Raw genomic sequence first — 18003 nt, 5'->3', positions numbered from 1 at the left:
CTTAAAAAGGGCATTTCTAAGTGGCATCAGAGGTAGATGCTGTCAATCTGAGCTGGGGCAAGAACCACTGGGCAGCAATTTGGAGCCTAGCAGAGTAATGAAAATTTCCTTATAATCTTCTAAAATAGTGGTCAGAGGTTTGAGGGACACAGAATCTTGGGAAATAGTAAATGAACTTCTCTCTAGAGTGGATCAACTAAGGTGGTACAACATTCTGGATGCTCCATATTATTAATCACCTTTGTATTCTCTCATTCTGCCTCAATTATTGATTAAAATCTTTGGGTCCATGGTCTGAGAATCTGCATTTTAGCAAGGCCCCCAAGTGAATTTTTAAGATTTTTAACCTCATTCTAATCCCACTGTTTTCATTTCAACAGGTACAATCAGGCAACATCTTGGATATTTTCTTTCTTACAAATGATGAAGTTTGCTGAGGAGACTGGAAATAAGACCTGGGGAATAAGAAAAGTAAGATATTCCCCTACCCTGAATTCCAGATGTCTGGCTCCTCAGTTGTACAGTGTTCTTTGCATTTGCAAGATCAGCCTAATAGTCATTATCTCATTTGCTGGTCACATGGCCCTGAGAAGAGGGGGAAGGAAAGAGCTCATATATTCATTGGACATCCACAACTTTGTACAGGAGCACTTTCCAAAAGTTATCCCACTTAGCCCTCAAAATCACCTAATGAGACAGACATTATTCCCATTTTTCAGCTCTAGGAACTGAAATTCCAAGAATATATATAAACAGCCAAGGTCACACACAGCCTTAAACTGACTGAGTTAGAACTGACACTCCTTCTGTGTCATACTCCCTGCTAACAGTGTGGTGATCTAAAAGGTGGCTGCTAAGCCCATTTCTGATGAACGCTTTGGAGAAAGAAGGAAGGTGTTAGAGCTGCTCCCCAGCTTTCCTGCTCTCCTAGAACTGTTTTATGGGTAGAGTTATAATTGGGACAATGGATTCATGACTCCCTTATTCTTCAAGAAGGTCTATTCAAGCAGGTTTGTGGCCAGTGGCAGGTTTGATTACCCAGTAGGCAGATTAAACTCATGCTTAAAAAACCTTTTGAGAGAACTTTCATACTTAATATTTCCAAAGAAGCATTGAAGTAGTCATCATGGAAAAATAAAAATCTATTAAGCCCTTTTACACTTTTTAGTCTAGTTTTGCCTTGTTTTTACTTTGAGGTTATCATCTAATAATGTTTTGAGGCAATATTACATATTGGTTAAGAGTATGAGTTTTGTTTTTTTATTTTTTTAATTTTTATTTTGAGAGACAGAGTGTGTGCGCATGTGTGTGTGCACAAGCAGGGGAGGGGCAGAGAGACAGAGAGAGGGAGAGAGAGAATTGCAAGCAGGCTCTGTGCTGTCAGCACAGAGGCTGAAGCGGTGCTCCATCCCATGAACCTGGAGATCATGACCTGAGCTGAAATCAAGAGCTGGACATTTAACTGACTGAACCACCTAGGCATCCCAAGAGCATTAATTTTGGAGCTAGATTGCTGAGGTTCAAATCCAGGCTCCATCACTTACTAGCTATATGACCTTGAGCAAGTTATTTAACCTTTCTAATCCTCAGTTTTCTCATCTATAATTTGGGAATGATGATAGCAACTACCTTATAAGTTCTTGGCATATAGTAAGTGCTCAATATATGATACCCATTATTATTAAACCGTACGTTCACTTGACAAATATTTGTTGAGTGCCTGTTCAAAGCACTGTTATAGGTTATAAAGTTGTGTTAGTGAAATAAAACAGAGAAGTTTCTGTCACCATGGGGTTTACATTTCAGTTAGGGGAGACCAACAAGAAACATATAAATAAGTCAATACATATGTGGGAGATGGTAAAATAAGCTATGGAAAACAATAAAGCAATAGAGAAGGCTGTGAGAGTTTTGCTCTTTTCTTATAGAGGTCGTCAGGAGAGGCTTCATTGAGTAAACAACATTCAAGAGACTTGGAGGAAGGATCAAGCCATGAAGATACCTGGGGAAGAAAGCCTAGGTAGAAAGAACAGCAAATGCAAAGTCCCTGAAGTAGAAGCATAATTTGTTTCCTCATGAGTAAGAAGCCCAGTGTGATTAGAGCTGAGTGAGAGACAATGAGAATAGTTAGGTTCATATCCCTGAGTAAAATGGGGAGTGATTGGAAACAGTTTTAGCTAAGGAGTGATGTAAACTGGCTCACAGTTTAAAATATTACTCTGACTGCTGTGTTGTAAAAGATGATAGGAATAAAAAGGCTATAGTTAGGGGTGCCTGGGTGGCTCTGTTGGTTAAGGGTCAACTCTTGATTTTGGCTCAGGTCATGATCTCACGGTTCATGGGAGATTAAGCCCTGCATCAGGCTCTGCACTGACACCACGGAGCCTGCTTGGGATTCTTTCTCCCTCTCTCTCCCTGCCCTTCCCCCACTTGCTTCTACACGCATGCTCTCTCTTTCAAAATAAATAAATAAACATTAAAAAACAGACTATAGTGGAACAAAGGCAGAAGCAGGTGATAGTAGTGGAGGTAATGAGAAATGCTCAGATCCATTTTGAAGGCGAAACTCACCGTAGTGATGGATTAGACATGGGACATGAGGAGAGTAAACAAGGATGGCTCCAAGGTTTTTGACCCAAATGACTAGAGGATGGAATTATTGAGATAGAGAACAAGGAAGGAGCATTTTGGTGGTGGAAGTGGGTACAGAAATCAAAGGCATAACTGTTAAATGTTAAATCAGATATTATTATTAGAAATCCAAATGTCAAAGAGTCATTGAATGTGAGTCTGCTTAAGAGATATAAATTCAGGAATCATCAGCCTACAGGTAATACTTAAAGCCCCATGAAGCTGGGTGAAATCCCCTAAGGAGTGTGTTAAGGAGATTCAAGGATGAGCTTGGGATATCCCAATATTTAGAGATCAGGAAGATAAAGTGAAACAAGCAAAGAAAACAGAAAGAGTAGCAAAAAAGGTAGAAAAAGAACCAAGAAAGAGTAGTATCCTGTAAGGCAAGTGAAGTGTTTAAGGGGAAAAGGAATGATCAGTGGTGTCAAATGTTCAAGAAAAATGACGACTGAGAATAGACCACTGTTTTTAGTACATAGAGTTCATGTGTCTCTGACAAGAACCATTTTAGTAGACAGATATAGGGGGGAAATGGGTTCAAGAAATAAAGGAAGGAGAACAGAGAGAGACAAATTTCCTCCTACCTGCATGTATGCTAATGGGTATGATCCAATAAAGACAGAAATCAATATAGGAGATGCAGAGGAGAATTTCTGGAGCAACATTCTTGAGAATATGAGAATGGATGAGATTTAGTGCCCAAGAAGATGAATTGGCTTCCCATCTGAGTATGGATATTTCATCCATAATTGCAGACATAAAGAATAACAATATGAGAATAAAAACAGGTACATATGGTAGTGAGGGGTATTTGTCAGTTGGATTCTTTGGGAATCAGATTCCAAGACAGAGCTAGAAATGTAGGCTATTTACTGGGAATAATGTGTGGGAGAGATAAAGGGTGAAGGGGACAGAAATAGGCAGAAAAGTCTGGCACCTGTAAAAGAAGGGGGGGAAAGAGGATTGGGTAAGAATTTCTGTGAGTGCAGCACAGCTCTGAGAAAGACTCACTTACCCAACAGGGCTCCAGTAGAAAGACTGCCTATAGAGGAGTACTCTGTTAGAAATGGCCAGACCCCAGCACCCCCTCCATGCTCAACCACTGGCTAGGGGCTGCTTTGAAACAGAATGTCTTGGGTTCAAATGCTGCGGTGGACCCCCAGGTGCTACTTCCACATGCCAGCAGCTCACTGCACTCCTCACAAATGACTGACAGGCTCTTCTTCAAGGGAAATCCAAGTGGCATAACTCCATGGCTGTCACAGAATACGTGGAAAGTTTCTTCTGATTGTGAAATAGGAAGTAAGGCCAACAACTTAACTTGAGATTGGGAAAGATGTATTGGAGGTTTGAGGAGGAAAAGAAGGTGAGAAATAGTTATCCAAGTAGAAGGAGAGTGAATCAACCACAGAATATAGTAGGCTCACTCACTAGCACTAAGGGCTCGCCTGAATTTAGTCATAATGAGTTTAAAATGAGAACAAGTGGTTTGGTTTTATTGTTTTCTCTAGCTATTTTCTCTGCTTTGATGCAGGCATGCAGAGTTGGATTTAACCAGAGTTGAGGGTTTGCCTACCTAAGGGAGGGCAAGGGAATTGAGGATGTTTGCAAGAGAGCAATCATACAAAAATAAAGAAAGGAGAAAAGGGAGGACATGAGTTGGTTGAGGTCAAATGAAAAATAGATAGGCTAAATGGATTGTTGTAGGTTCAAGTGGAGTTGAGAAACTGGTGGAATTGGAGGTCTCTGGTTACCTTTGGCAAGAGTAGTTTTGGTAAAGAAAGGAGGGTGGAAGCTGATGAATGAGTAGAGCCATGAGAGGGAAGGGAAGAAATAGAGACCTAAATTGTAGCCAGTGCTTTCCAGACATAAGAAAATGAAGGCCTGGATGAAAGAGAATGTTTTTGCCTCTAATAATGTGGGAAACACAAACGAGATGCCAAGCATTTCCTCACAAAAGGATTCTAGAAGATCACCACCTACTGGGCATGCAGGTTCTCAGTCTAGTCTTATCCCCCAAAACTGGGTAAAAGACCACTTGGCCCAGATGCTCATCTAAAGCATCTGGAGGAATGTGGACTGTGTCCCTTCCTTAGTGACCTTCCGAGTAGGAAAATCTATGAAATTGGCTTTAGGGATCAAATTCTGGGACCTAGATGAACACATTGGAGAACATAGAAGGAGTCTCATTTCTGACTTCATACAAGTTTGTACTGATCACAGGTCAAAAGCGAATTCAAAGAGTTCCCTAAGATTGTGTCACTGGAAATAGCAGAGACAGGACAAGACTCAGATGCAGAAAGCCTGGATTTCTAATTCCGGTTCTACCACTCACTAGCTATACAGCTTAGGCAAGGCATTTAATCTGCCGGAACCTCAGATCCTTCATCTAGGAAGTGGAACTAGTAACATTTACCTCATACATTGTTGTGAGGAATAGAAATAATGTGTATAAATTGTCTAGCACTATTCTTAGCAATGCTGTAGGCATTCAGTACATGATTGCTGAATCTGAACCAATTTTACTTATGAACAAATTACACACATACACAGAGTTCTCTCCACCACACACACAGACTGAAAATTTGTATGTAAACAAACACCATCCCAGAAATCTTTAAGAGTTTGGGAAGACACCAGACATTTCTAAAGTGGGTTAACTTTGTTTATACTATCTGTAAATTATTTTGAAATTCCATATTCTAAATAGGACAAAGAGAAGCAATGGATAAAATGTATGAAGAGATGGAAAAAATAAAACAGGAAGGAGAAGTCAAGAAGAAAAAAGAAAAGGAGAAGGAATGGGAAGATGACATCTGGGGAGTTGAAGAAGAGGGAAGTGAAGAGGATTCTGCCAAGGACCCAGGAAATGACAGGCAGCGGAAGGAAGATGATGCTGAAAGTGTGTTTCTGGGTAAAAATGAAGAAGTCTGTGTTGACCAGAAGGATGAACTGTAATCTGGTAAAAAAACGAAAACAAAAACAAAACACCTTACATTCAGAGGCAAATGATGTTGCTTAGAAGGAGAAATGTTCATGAGGTTGGCCAAATCTGGAGAGCAAAATTACTTGCTCTTTTTTAAAAAAAATGTTATTAATTTAATTTGCTTTAACAAATTTTTAATGTTTATTTTTGAGAGAGAGAGTCAGAGACAGAGACAGAGCATGAGTGGGGGAGGGGCAGAGAGAGAGGGAGACACAGAATCAAAAGCACAGAGCCTGACATGGGGCTCGAACCCACAAACCGCAATATCATGACCTGAGCTGAAGTCAGACACTTAACCAACTGAGCCACCCAGGCGCCCCTAATTTAATTTTTTTAATTTTGTATTTTAGAGAGAGAGAGAAAGAGAGCAAGTGGGGAGAGGGGCAGATGGAGAGGGAGAGAAACTTAAGCCGGTTCCACACTCAGCATGGAGCCTGATGTGGGGCTCAAGCCCATGGCACTGGGATCATGACCTGAGCCAAAACCAAGAGTCATACACTCAACCAACTGAGCCACCCAGGCACCCCTACTTGCTCTTTTTGACCAGACTTTGGATTTGTTTTTCTACTCTACCTCCTTTGCTCTATATGACCTTGGGAAAGTCACATCAGCCTCTTGGGACTCCTATTTCCTTGTCGCTGGAAAGGGAGTGAGAATTCCTATTTCATGAGGTTGTTGCAGGGATTAAATAGTCATGTGTGTACAGTGCCTGATATAAATATATAGTCAACAAATAATCACTGTTCCTACTATCATTATCATGGTGTTTATGAAATTAATTGTTGGTAAATAAACTTCTGTGTAGACTTGATCTTCACTTTCTTTTTTTTTATATGAAATTTATTGACAAATTGGTTTCCATACAACACCCAGTGCTCATCCCAAAAGGTGCCCTCCTCAATACTCATCACCCACCCTCTCCTCCCTCCCACCCCCCATCAACCCTCAGTTTGTTCTCAGTTTTTAAGAGTCTCTTATGCTTTGGCTCTCTCCCACTCTAACCTTTTTTTTTTTTTTTTCCTTCCCCTCACCCATGGGTTTCTGTTAAGTTTCTCAGGATCCACATAAGAGTGAAACCATTGGTATCTGTCTTTCTCTGTATGGCTTATTTCACTTAGCATCACACTCTCCAGTTCCATCCATGTTGCTACAAAAGGCCATATTTCATTTTTTTCTCATTGCCATGTAATATTCCATTGTGTATATAAACCACAATTTCTTTATCCATTCATCAGTTGATGGACATTTAGGCTCTTTCCATCATTTGGCTATTGTTGAGAGTGCTGCTATGAACATTGGGGTACAAGTGGCCCTATGCATCAGTACTCCTGTATCCCTTGGATAAATTCCTAGCAGTGCTATTGCTGGGTCATAGGGTAGGTCTATTTTTAATTTTCTGAGGAACCTCCACACTGCTTTCCAGAGCGGCTGCACCAATTTGCATTCCCACCAACAGTGCAAGAGGGTTCCCGTTTCTCCACATCCTCTCCAGCATCTAGAGTCTCCTGATTTGTTCATTTTGGCCACTCTGACTGGCGTGAGGTGATACCTGAGTGTGGTTTTGATTTGTATTTCCCTGATAAGGAGCGACGCTGAACATCTTTTCATGTGCCTGTTGGCCATCCGGATGTCTTCTTTAGAGAAGTGTCTATTCATGTTTTCTGCCCATTTCTTCACTGGGTTATTTGTTTTTCGGGTGTGGAGTTTGGTGAGCTCTTTATAGATTTTGGATACTAGCCCTTTGTCCGATATGTCATTTGCGAATATCTTTTCCCATTCCGTTGGTTGCCTTTTAGTTTTGTTGGTTGTTTCCTTTGCTGTGCAGAAGCTTTTTATCTTCATAAGGTCCCAGTAATTCACTTTTGCTTTTAATTCCCTTGCTTTTGGGGATGTGTCGAGTAAGAGATTGCTACGGCTGAGGTCAGAGAGGTCTTTTCCTGCTTTCTCCTCTAAGGTTTTGATGGTTTCCTGTCTCACATTTAGGTCCTTTATCCATTTTGAGTTTATTTTTGTGAATGGTGTGAGAAAGTGGTCTAGTTTCAACCTTTTGCATGTTGCTGTCCAGTTCTCCCAGCACCATTTGTTAAAGAGGCTGTCTTTTTTCCATTGGATGTTCTTTCCTGCTTTGTCAAAGATGAGTTGGCCATACGTTTGTGGGTCTAGTTCTGGGGTTTCTATTCTATTCCATTGGTCTATGTGTCTGTTTTTGTGCCATGATCTTCACTTTCAATTTATCTTAGTATATCCAGGGAATTTTATTTTGTTTAAATATCTGTATTACTTGGGGCACCTGAGTGGCTCAGTTGGTTGGGCATCTTCCTCTAGATTTTGGCTTAGGTCATGATCCCAGGGTCGTGGGATAGAGCCCTACATCAGGCTCCACACTGAGCGTGGAGACTGCTTGGGATTCTCTCTCTCTGTCTCCCTCTGTCCCTCTCCCCTGCTCACATGCTCTCTCTTTCTCTAAAATAATAAAATAAATGAATATCTGTATTACTTAATATTTACTGAGTCGTTCTGATGGTTATACCTGTGGGTGATGTTTTCTTCTTACAGATGTAGCAAGCACTTAAAAACAAAATCAGGCTTCCTCTTAACATAAAGAAGGTACTTTGTGAAAGTCCTTTTGCTTCTCTGTTGTTTTGTGCCCTAATTTTTAAATAATTGTTACTCATTTGCAGGTTTGCTAGTCTTACACTTATCTCTTCTTACCACCTGCTCATAACAACATTATCATGGGCATTCACATAGCTCTTTACAGATTGCAAAGCACTTCCCATAAATTTGAGGAGTTCCTTCAGTGTGCTTATTCAATCCTCATAGCAGCAATTGTAGAGGATACCATTATTAGCTTCGTTTTACAGATGCAGAAACTGCTTAGAACAGACAAGTCATTTCCTTAGGGTCAAGCTGCTGGTAAGGGACAGGACCAGTATCTGAACTCAAGTTTGTCTGATTCCAAAGCTTATCCTTTCATTGTACTAGGCTGTTGATTGAATGAGTGGATCTACATTATATTGAATACAGATAATACAGATAGCAGATACAGAATAAATACCATTTTAAGATAAACAAAAAGTCATCTTCCTCTTTTCAAAAATTTCCCAAAAAACAAACATACAGACATGCAATTGAGTTCAGTGTGACAGCCTTTTCATTTTCAGAAGTGATACAGTTAGTGTGTTTGCCAGCTGTTTGAGGTCACTGTGCTTGATTCATGGCTCTGTTTACTTATCAGCTGTATTATCTTGGGCAAGTGATCTAACTTTCCTGTGCCTCATTTTTCACATTTGTGAGACAGGGTTAATAACGGGACCTACTGCAGACTTAGCTGTGAGGATTAAATGCTGACTCCTTCCTGCCTTTGTTTTACTAGAAGTATACCAAGGACTAATCCCAGTCTAGCTGGGGAGTCAGGCCAGGCACAGCTGTCATATGATAGCACAGGGATACAAATATAATATGGGTCTGGAACACCATAGGTACTTAATAAATATTAGTTGAAAGAATGAACAAAACTCTGGCTGGTATTTTCAGGGAAGATTTCATGAAGGAAGTGACTTTTGAGCCAGATCTTCAAGAATGTGTAAGAGTCCGTCTGATGGAGAAGGAGATGTGTGGACCAAATTTCGGGGTCAAAGATTAGGGCACCTAGATAACAGGAGTTGGGTGGTGAGTCAGGAAGAAGTAACAAGTATTCCATCTCCTTTTTTGTTATAGGTTGATGCCTAGCGTAGTTTCTGAGCCTTACAATCTTTGGAATATTCTGGCTTGGGAAACTTGCCTTAGTAGAGGAGGCAAAACTTTGCCTCTACCCTCTAGGATCTTTGACTGGGCCTGAACATTTAATTGACATAATACAGATTAACAGGAGAAAAGCATACAAATTTATTTAATATAAACTTTTATGGGACACAGGAGCCCTCATAAGGAAATGAAGACCCAAAGAAGGGGCAAAGCTTAAATGCTTTTATAATAGGTTGAACAAGGAGAGGCAATTGTGGAAAAGTAACTAAAGTGTTCAGGGAGGCTATAGGAAGATAAGAATTATTTTAACAAGGTCTGTTTGTACAGAATCCTCTTAATCTCAACTTTCTGTCCTTCATAAGAGTGTTTCTTTTCTCTTAGGAACTCAAGGGCAGCTCTCACACAGGAGTTCTATCTCCTGTTTCAGGAAGAAAAGAGATCAGAGTGTCCCTATTGTATCTGCTGTTTTTCAAGTGCTTTTCACTCAAAATAATCTTTATGCCAAAGCGGCATTTTATAGAGTGGCTTTTTTGGGCATCCTTCATTTTTATACCTCTTTTATAACATAAGAGTCTTCCCATTGTGAAAAAGGGCAAGGCTTTAGATGCCTGCGTCTGAACACTGTGTTAGGGCTAGAGGACTGGCTTGTGGGTAATCTATATTTTAGGCATTCCAGTCTGATGAGAGCATCTCGTCTACTGCCAATATCTGTTCTAATTGGTTAGGCATATGCTCTACCAATTGTTATGTATTTTCAAATATCACCAGATAAAGATACTGATTTTCATGCAAAATTTGGGTGGGGGGGGGAGAGAATAAACAATAAGGATCTATTCAAATATTTTTTAAAGCTGCTACTTTGGAGCATACAACTCTTGATCTCGGGGTTGTGAGTTCAATCAAGCCTAGCTCCACGTTCGGCTCAGAGCTTACTTTAAAGTATATATACGGGCACCTGGGTGGCTCAGTCGGTTGAGCGTCCAACTTCAGTTCAGGTCACGATCTCCCAGTTTGTGAGTTCAAGCCCCGCGTCGGGCTCTGTGCTGACAGTTGGGAGCCTGGAGCCTGCTTCAGATTCTGTGTCTCCCTCTCTCTCCGCCCCTCCCCCGCTCACACTCTGTCTCTCTCTCCTTCAAAAATAAATAAACATTAAAGTCTACATAAAAAAATTTTTTTAAGCTGTTGCTTTTACCTTTGTTAAATTTCCTTGCCTTTATTTTGATAGATTGTAGAAACATTATTTCAAAAACTAAGGTAATTTAACAAGAGAAAAATGCATGCAAAGTTCCACCCATTCTGCACAGACTTTGAAATTTTTTGTATTTCCTTTCAGGTCTTGTCTTTTGAATACTACCATTCTACCACTGAAACCTAAATCTCCAGATGAAGTTTTTTTTGTTTTTTAAATTCTGGTCAGTTAAGCGTCCAACTCTTGATTTTGGCTCAGGTCGTGATCTTATTGTTCCTGGGATCCAGCCCCATGTTGGGATCTGTGCTGAAAGTGCAGAGCCTGCTTAGGATTCTCTTGTCTCTGTCTCTTTCTCTCTCTCTCTCTGCCCCTCCCCTGCTTGTGCTCTCTCTCTCTCTCAAAATTAATAAACTTTAAAAATCTTATGTATTTTATTTTATTATATAATTTATAACTATATTATATTATATGTTATATAAAGTATATAATATTATTATATTATAATATAATATTATAATATAATATAATATTATATATAATATATAATATATTATATATAATATATAATAATATATAATATATTATTATATATATACTTTATATAACATATATTATAATATGTTATAACATATTATAAATATATTATATAATTTATATAATATATTATATTATATAAAAATCTTATATATTTTATTTTAGAAAGTAACAGGTGTTCAATGTAAAAAATTTTGATTCTACAAATGTATTAAGTAGAATATAAAAATTTCTCATTATCCCCAAATCCAGGGGCAACTATACAATACTTACTGTCTTTTCTTCCAGTTTTATGTTCATTTGTTGATTGGTTGGTTTGACTGGAGGTGTAGAGGTTTTAGTTAATCACTCTCCTCAGTACGTGGCATTTTATCATCTTAGGTCACTGATAATATTTTTAAAAAATGTTTATGTATTTACTTTGAGAGAGAGAGAGAGAGAGAGAAAGAGCATGAGCAAGCATGCATGAGTGGGGGGAGGAACAGAGACAGAGAGAGAGAGAGAGAGAGAGAGAGAGAGAGAGAGAGAATCCTAAGCAGGCTCCATGCCTAGTGCTGAGCCTAAAATGGGGCTTGATCTCGCAACAGCGATATCAGCACCTAAGTCTAAATCAAGAGTCAGATGCTTAACCGACTGAGCCACCCAGGTGCCCCAGTGTTTATACATTTAAGTCTTATTTGTTATTTATTTTTTCTCTTTTATCCCTTTCCTTTCCCCACAAAGGCAACTGTTTGGTGTATTTCTTTTCATTTGTATATGTTCATATGAAATGTGAATTTTTATTTTGTATAGATGTATTTTAATTTATGCAAATGGTACAGTATTTAAATCTCATTGTGTTTCTTCGGATTTTTTACTGAGCACTGTTTTTAAAATGCATTCATGTTGCTGTGTATACATCTAATGCATTGCTTCTGACTGCTATGTAACTTCACGATATAAAATTTACTACATTTTAGCTATCTAGTCTCCGGTGATAGGCCACCAAACAGGTAGTCTTTAAGTCCTTGCCTTCATAAATAATACTGTAATTAGCATTTTAATCCTTTGTGTGTCCGCATAAGAATTTCTTTGAGATATATCCCAGGAGTGGCTATGGGCTCATAGAATATGTGAGTTCATAATTCTCTTAACTTATGTCAAATTCCTTTCCACAGTGGCTATAGCAGTCCATACCCCTGCCGCCATGCATAAGGGTTCCTTCCAGCCACCAGCAGGCATCAAACATTCTGATTTTTATAGTTTAATTGATATAAAACCATAGCACATTGCTGTTTTAATTAACATTTCTCTGATTTTTTTAAGCATCTCTTCACATGCTTTTTGATTTGTAGGTTTCTTCTCTGTTCATATCTTTTGCTTATTTTTCTCTAGAGGTTGCTGTTTTCTTTATTTGCAAGAGTTTTGTATGCTAAGTATTTCAAATATCTTCTCCCATTTTCTCATCTAGTTACTTTGTCCAAAGTTTTTTGTTGAATGGGGATCCTGATTATTCATCAACATTATTGTGTCATAGTCTGTGATTTTGAAGTTTTGCCTTTCTCTTCTCACAAACTATGTTTCCTATTTTAAAAATATATTTTTAAATATTTATTATGTCTTTAATTCTCCCAGAGTCCAACTTTGTATAAGGTGTAGAATTGTCAAAATATAGTAATTATAGTATTCCAGCCTTGATAGACCAGTTTCTGAGAGGGAGATATTAAAATCTGCAGCTATTATTATGCATCTATTTCTCTCTGCGGTTCTGTGTATTTTAATACTCTGTAATTAAGTGCACCTATGGGTTTGCTTATTGTTTCTTTAATGAATATATAATTACTTTTTATCACTTTTTACCTTTTGATACTAAAATTTCTTTTTGACAGAATTAAGATCACAACCCAGTTCATATTTGTCTAGTGTATCTCTTTTCATCTTTTTATTTTTAATCTTCATATATTTTTATATTTTTTCATTTTTTAATGTTTATTTATTTTAAGAGAGAGAGAAAGCAAGCAGGGGAGGGGCAGAGAGAGAGAGGGACAGAGAGAATCCCAAGTAGGATCTGCACTGTCAGTGTGGAGATCAACGTGGGGCTCTCTCTAACTCATGAACCGTGGGATCTTGACCTGAACCCAGATCAAGAATCGAACACTTAACCTACTGAGTCACTCAGGCATCCCCTATCTTTTCATGTTTTAAGTGTGTCTCTTACAGCCAATTTATTATTGGATGTAATTTTTAAAAATCCAATTGGTGAGGTTAACTTATTTGCATTTAATGTAATTACTATATACTAAGGTTTAGTCCCACCATCCATTTACTGTACATTCCTTTTTATCTTAAATTTCCATTTCTACTTTCCACTGGCTAGACTGAATTTTCTTCTGCAGGTTTAAAATTTATACATAACATTGTATTTACCGTGGTAGTGGCCACTAACTTCAGTCTCCAGAGAGAGTTCCTCTCTCTTAATGGCTTGAATAAAAGTCTAAACAAAAGTTCCAAGCTTGACATCCAAAGATCTGATGTGTCATGTGTTCACATTGATCTAATCACTGTTGCTGTGATGGAAGGTACTTGATCTCTAAAGGAAACGCGGGGTGTCATTACCAAAAGGAAGAAAGGAGTCTGGGAAAACACAAAACAGTATATGTCCACTTCTTCATACTAAATCAACTTCTTAAGCCTCAGTTTCTTCATCTGTGAAATGGCAATGATAATACCTATCTCAAAGGGGCGATATGTGGAAAATTTGGTATCATATCTCTTATAAATTATAAAGTACTGTACAAAGATTAGTTATTATTCTTGCTCTTGCATTTCTCACATGGTATTATTTACCTGTATGTATTTGTATTGTTTGTCTGTATTTATTGATGGTATTTATCTGTACTATTATATGGGGAAGTGCCATTCTAGCCAGCATTCTCCCTAAATTGTGCCGATGCTTATGGAACTGATTTTTCTTTCCTGAGAACAATGAGTGGGCAAGATGTTAGAAGGGTGTTTGACCTGAGAGTAAGTTTCCATCCAAAGAGCCCTGAAGGTACAGAGCAGGTTAACTTGTTAGTAGACGTGCCAGACTGCACACAGCTGAAAGTTCAGTGCAATAGTGCCAAACTGGGCTCCAGTTCCTTGTCTACCTCAATTTAGATGTGTGACCTTAGGCAGATCACTTAAACTCTCTGAGCCTGAAAAATGGAGGTCACAAGAACACCTATCTCTTAAAGTTGTGGTGGGATTAAATCAGACTATATGTTAAATGCCCTGGCCTTAAAGAAATTCTTAAGCTTCTGAGACACATACTCAGATCTCTTTATTGAGCACTTATTAATTTCCATTCTGCTATATAATGGCTAGGCTGAGTGTAGGTTCTTTCTCATCTCTGAAGTACATTGACTTGCTCTCTTTTCTTAGAGGATAACTGTTGTCAAGGCCCTATGTCTTCAGAATTTGAATCAGGAATACTTGCTGACAGAATAGAATCTCACAAGAGATCCTGATCATTACGGGCAACTAAAGTTGATAATTATATATTTTTTCACACGTGTAGATTTAGATTCACACAAAATTGAAAGTATGTACCTGCTATGTTTACTGGAACAGGCTATTTTACCACATGATTGCTCATAAACCTATGATAATCCCATGAATTAGGTACTCATATCCCCATTTTACTGATAAGGAAATACAAGGTCACATAAATTAAGTAACTTGACCAAGGCAACACAGTTGGGAAGAAGAAAGGATACAGTCTAGTGTAATCTAAGGAAGATGGGCTTTGGAGTCAGAAAGATCTAAATTAGAATCCCAGCCATGCCATATACTAGATCTTGAACTTGGAACAGTAATCTAATCTGTTAAATCTCCATTTCCTCGGTGGGTATTAGAATATCTACCTCACCCAAGTATTATGAGGTTGAACTGAGATAGTATTTGTAAAGCAGAGTGCCTGGTACATGGTAGGTGCTTTGTAAACCCTTAGGTACTTGATAAGTATATTGGGAACCCACAGCCCATGGAGCCACCTATGGTGCTATTTTAGAGGAAACTTCAATCATCATCCAGTTTCTTTAGATACAGTGAAAGGAGCTCATCATGGGAGTTTAGAGACCTGAGATTTGATGCTGGCTCTTATTTAGTAAGTGTCTGACTTTGGGCAAGGAAATTGAGCCTCAGTTTCCTTATTTATAAAGTGGAGACAATATTCTTGGCCTCACAGGGTTGCTAGACTAACAAATACAGGTGGATGCATACTCTTTTTTAGTTTTAGAAATGCTGTGTAAATGCGAGGGCTTTCAATTTGTGGTTACTATTTTCAGAGGGAGAGTACACAGGACTCAAGATAACCTGAGACCTGCCTCCTAGAGAGCAACTGTTGGAGAACCTGACCCTTAAGTGAGGCCTGATTAACTATTTGCCACTGCTGCTGCTGTGGCTGCCGCTTGTGCTCAAATATCAATCATTGTGCCTGATCGGAAAGGCAGCGCTGTGCAGAATATCCCCCCCCACACACACACATACACCCTGCCCCACACAACTGTTTGGACCAGGACTAGGAATCTGACCCAAAGGCAAGCAACTCATGAGCTTGCCAATGACCTACAAATGTCTGTCTCCTAAAAAATGAGTTGGACAAATAAATATTTCTCTTTCAGGAATTTAAATTGGGAAACATGAGGTGATTGAGGCAATTAGTAGCACTAAAACTATGACTAAAAGGATGCAAAGAGACAGGCCATGAGGTTGAGTAGGGGTCTATGAGAGAGGAGACAGAGTCTAGGCTGTGACAAACCAAAGTGATGAGGAGGCAGAAATTATGAGTAAATGGAAGCTATAAAGTAGAAAATGATAATATATGTTTATTCAACAAATATTTCTAGGGTTCCTTCTATGAACAAGGCACTGTGTTAGGCTCAGAATACACAAAAGTGACTAGGACACAGCCTCTGTCTTTATAGCACTTAATTTTAGTGGGGAAGAGAGACAAAACAAGTAAACAAATAATTACAAATTGTTTTAAGGGCTAAAAAGAAAACAAATATGAAGCTGAGATAGAACATACCAGCAAGGGAGCCACTTAAGAAACAGCAATGGTAAGGGAATCACATATCATTAAAGTGATACCTGAAGAATGAGAAGAAGCCAAGGAGAAGAGTGTTTGAAGTGGAGGATAAATAATGTCGACTGGCAGGAAATGGCTTATCATGTTCAAGGAAACTGACAAACAGAAAACAAAACAAGCCATGTGGCTGAAGGAAAGTCAAGGAAAGGGAACAGCATGAGATAAATTTGAAGGGGTAAGCAGGAGGCACATCACAGGACCCAGCAGGCCTAAGTATGGAGTCCGGAATCTAGTTCCAGTGAGCCCCAGTGAGAAGCCATGAAAGTATTTGAGTCTGGGTGATATGATCCAGTAGCATGTGTACATAAACTTGAAGGCTAAAGAGTCACTCTGGGTTCAAACCTAAACTCCACCATATACCAGCTGTGTGACCTTGGGCAAATAAGTTAAACTCTCTGTGCCCCAATTTCCTTTTCTATAAAACTGAGATAGGTTTTACCTCATAGAGTCATTGTGAAGATAATACATATACAAAGTGCTTACAGCAGTTCCTGGCACATAATAAACACCCAAAAAATGTAAGCTTGTATTATTATCTTGTTTTCAAAAATATCATGGTAGCTACTGTATAGAGAATGAATGTGTGAGGGATAAAAGAGAAGCCAGTTATGAGGCTGATGGGTCACCTAGGTAAGAGATGATGCGCAAAGTGGTAGTAGTGGTTTCTAGCTAGAGCAACCAGGTGGAGGGAGGTGACATTTACTGAGAGGGAGGAGCTTGGAGGAAGCAGGTTTGGCAGGGAAATTAGGAGTTCTGTTTTAGACATGTTACACTTCATCTGTCAGTGAGATCCATGTAGATGTCAATGAAGTAGTTGGTTGTAAGTTTGGAGCCCAGAAGAGAGGTATGGGACGAAGACATGAATTTAGAAGTCATTGACATAATCAGCATTCAAAGATTCCCTTCCTAGTATCATCATTCAAAGATACAGAAGTAGTTGAGATTATCTAGGGAAACAGTATACAGAGAGAAGTGAAGGGAGCCAAGAAGAGTCCTGAGCAGCCACATAAATGAACAAACAAGGAGAATGAGGAGAGGCCTGTGAAGAGGAAGTAGAACCAGAAGAGTGTGGAATCAAAAACCAAGAGAGTAAAGTGTTTCAAGAAAATTAGGTCAGTTGAGTGTGGAAAGGTCAAGTAATATAAGGATAAAAAAAATAGTGAAGTGTGTGTGTGTGTGTGTGTGTGTGTGTGTGTGTGTGTGTGTGTGTGAAGGCGCTAAGTAAACATCAAACGGGCTGAAAATGAATTGAAGGTGTTCTTACTTTAACAGCACATATGCTAAAACTAAAACAAAACAGAGAAAATTGGCATGACTCCTCCATATAGATGACACACAAATTGCAAAGCATTCCATATGTTTTCATATGGATTTGACAATGTTAACTTTTACATATTCAAACAGAAATTTGAATCTACAAGAATGAAAGGCATTCTAAAAATTAATATAAATAGAAAACAAATAAACCTAACTATATATAAATAAGTAATATAAACATTCTGGAGGGAAATAAAACTTAATCCAAATAAATTTTGAATGCAGTACTTTGCATATATACCTTTAGTCTAAAGACAAAACAAAACTACAAACAAATTTTGAATCCAATTTAATAGACTTTTTGGGTGACATGGATATAGCAACTCTGAAACTATTTTGTGTGTATCACAACACCGAGCAAATGAAAAAAGACAATGATGCTGTTGGGAGTCAGAGCTCCCACTGTGGGAAAATAAGGAATAGGAGATGCAAATAAGGAATAGGAGAAAAAACCCTGCTGAATTGGAATTAGAGTGTGCCAGTAATGAA

General features: G+C 38.6%; 1 long non-coding RNA gene and 1 other non-coding gene across 2 annotated transcripts in view; both read left to right on the top strand.

Moving 5' to 3' along the window:
* LOC101091295 overlaps positions 1-5822 on the top strand; it is a 28986-nt gene extending 23164 nt beyond the window's left edge. Inside the window, exons 2-3 of the long non-coding RNA XR_006584266.1 lie at positions 381-471; positions 5342-5822. This is a non-coding gene — a long non-coding RNA (uncharacterized LOC101091295). The remainder of the gene's footprint in view (positions 1-380; positions 472-5341) is intronic.
* Positions 5823-17451: 11629 nt separating this feature from the next.
* LOC111562098 lies at positions 17452-17559 on the top strand. The gene has a single exon (XR_002745151.1). It is a non-coding gene; the product is annotated as a U6 spliceosomal RNA (small nuclear RNA).
* Positions 17560-18003: the final 444 nt, after the last annotated feature.

The sequence above is a fragment of the Felis catus genome, chromosome C1 (genome assembly GCF_018350175.1).
Source record: "Felis catus isolate Fca126 chromosome C1, F.catus_Fca126_mat1.0, whole genome shotgun sequence".
Lineage (NCBI taxonomy): Eukaryota > Metazoa > Chordata > Mammalia > Carnivora > Felidae > Felis > Felis catus.
Note: the sequence above shows the minus strand (reverse complement) of the source record. Positions and strands in the feature narration are given on the sequence as shown.